The sequence below is a fragment of the Egretta garzetta genome, unplaced genomic scaffold, assembly GCF_000687185.1.
Source record: "Egretta garzetta isolate BGI_Z169 unplaced genomic scaffold, ASM68718v1 scaffold495, whole genome shotgun sequence".
Taxonomy (NCBI): Eukaryota; Metazoa; Chordata; class Aves; order Pelecaniformes; family Ardeidae; genus Egretta; species Egretta garzetta.
Window position 1 is genome coordinate 477,399 of NW_009259866.1, and position 2,870 is coordinate 480,268.

A 2,870-nucleotide genomic window follows, 5' to 3' on the forward strand; every position below is an offset into this window, starting at 1 on the left:
CTTACGGCATGCACGTTAGGTGGAGCGATCCCCCGTGCATCCGGCACCGTGAATAAAGAATGCCTGCCTTTTAACACTACATTGGTGTTACGAGGTTTATTCATCCTGATTTCGGTGACAATGACAGGAATCATTCGATCAGTTACAGGCATAGCTTTGTCAGATGGTTCCTGCTGTGGTTGGAAGTAGGAAAAGCCATAGTAAAATTACATGGCTGAAGCAATTGTTTATCACAGTGACCGTAGTCATCCTTCTGTCTATGAGTGTGCCTTGTGGTGTTTTCAGAACACAGGAGACTCCTGCAGTGAATGGAAAAAAACCAAAATACAGCACCAGGTGGAGATGGGGAGATATTTTAAAAGGCCTCTGGAGAATAATGGAGTGCTTAAGGTTGGCTCCACAAAGGTCAAAGAAAAGGGGGGACTGAAGGGAGGCTAAAGGGTTAACAAAAGGACCTTTGTGAAGCCAACTGTAGATCCATCTTAAATTGCTAGCATTGTGTTTTAGATTAACTTACCAATCATATGAAGTAAACTATAGATAAGAAACTAACACTGTAGGGAATGTGGAAGAGGGGAGATTAGTAGCAAATGGCCCAGCAGCCATTTGCCAGGCAGACGCGGTGCTTAGGGACATGGTTTAGTAGTGGACAGGTACAGTTGGACTTGATGACCTTAAAGGTCTTTTCCAACCAAATGATTCTGTAATTCTATGAAATGCCAGAATAAACCACTCCGCATGTCCCATATCCTCCCTCTGCCAATAACCAGGCTTGCCTCATAAGACATAGGTGGCTCATTCTGGATTTTCCTTTGGGGAAACCCCTTCCCTGCTCCATACAATTAGCAGCTTGTTGTCTTGCATCCCGAGGATTTATGTACTTTTCTCTTTCACAATAGCAGACAGCAGTCTCATTATCTTCTGACATCCCACTGACTTCATCCAAAATTTGATGCTGGCCCTTGTCCCATGGCTATGGGTCCCCCAGATGACTCATCTCCCCCAGGTAAACGCTTCTTTGTTATTTCAGCCTGTGGCTCTGGAAATCTTTTCCAGCTCCAATAGTTCTTAAGGAATGAGGAAGTAAAATCAGGCTCTTGGCCAATCTCCCTCCCCTTTTAGTCCTCCACCCACTGCTGTCTTGACTTCACAGCTCTTTGACTTCATGGGTCCAGACTGTCTTGTCACTCCCAACCAGGGTTTTCCAAAGCCCATCTGTTAATTCTGCTGATACCAGCCTCATCTTCTTTTGTGGTATATTGAGAGTAGGCACATGTTACACAGTGGCCTTCTCCAGAATGTTTTCTACCTTGTTTTTCAGATCTCTTCACACATGTGTTGCTTGGAAGTCTTATTTAAGAGTTTCTTTCAGGCAGCTTTGTATGGTACTTTCTCTGCTGCCTTTGCCAAACACTGCACAGGATCTTCCAATACAAGATAGGAACAATCAAGTTCCATAAAATAAACTGTCTGGACAAGACAAATTCTATAGTTTAGACTCTATAATTATATAGAGGGGTTATAGGAGAGATGTTAAAACTATAAATTCTGACTTGCATGCAGACACCTCATCGGTATCAGCAACAGAGAGGGCTTGAAATTGTTTTCCATATATTTGAAGCTTGCATTGTTGCCCCATTCATTACACCAGTAAAAGTGGGGAAAACAAGATGATTGCATCAGTGCTAGATCAGTGCTCCTTCACCAGATGTGAACCAAACCTTCTGCATGTGATGAGTGGAGAAAGCCACTCTGGCTTCAGCAGGGAATGCCAGGAAGGGGGAAAGATCAGTCAGTGAAGAAGGGAATTTCCTATTATAAGGAAGGGAATAAAGAGCTCTGTGCATATCCTCATGACCTCAGCAAATCTTCAGGAAACACCAGTCTCACCCTACTCATCTGCCCTCCTAGCCCTGTCCTGAGAGCACCTCAGGAGGAGATGAGTCAGCCCGATGCCTTTCCCTAGCTCCCCTCCTCTTGTTTTCCTTCATCTTTTCCCTACTCTTCCACGTCCCCATCTCTCACTGACTGTATCTCACATAGGGGTGGAAGTGGGTGTGTGCCCACAGGTGTGTACTCACCTCCAGGATCAAGGTACCCAGAGGGGAAAATGTGAGCTCTGATGTTGGCTTTCTCCACTCTCCCTGCTCTGCTAGGCAACCCCATAGGTCCTTGAAGTTAAACACTTTTTCAAGCTTGTGACAGGACCTGTGTCCCAGGCTGTGGCACAGGGATGGATCGAAGAGGAACTTGGAGAAGAAAGCTTGAGAACGTGCCTGTGGGAGATGGGAACCTTCAGAGGATGATACTATGGCCAGGATGGAGACTGGCAATCCCAGAACTGAGTTGGTTGACCAGGACACCAAGGGGACATCCTTTCCACTTCACTACAATCGTTAATGCCCACCATGGTGCTTCAGGTATCTGAATGTGCAGTCCTGCCCACCATCCCAAGGATGGTATAGCTATGGGAAGGTGTATGAATGGCGGTATGCATATGTAGCAGGGAAGGTGGATAAGGAATTGGCTGGATGGTCACATCCAGAGGGTAGTGGTCAATGGCTTGGTGTCCGGATGGAGACTGGTGACGAGTGGTGTCCCTCAGGGGTCCATACTGGGACCAGTGCTGTTTAATGTTTTCATCAATGACTTAGCGAGATCGAGTGCACCCTCAGCAAGTTTGCGGATGACACCAAGCTGAGTGGTGTGGTTGACACACCAGAAGGACAGGATGTCATCCAGAGAGACCTGGACAGGCTGGAGAGGTGGGCCTGTGTGAACCTCATGAGGTTCAACAAGGCCAAGTGCAAGGTCCTGCACCTGGGTCGGGGTAACCCCCAGTATCAATACAGGCTGGGGGAAGAAAGGAT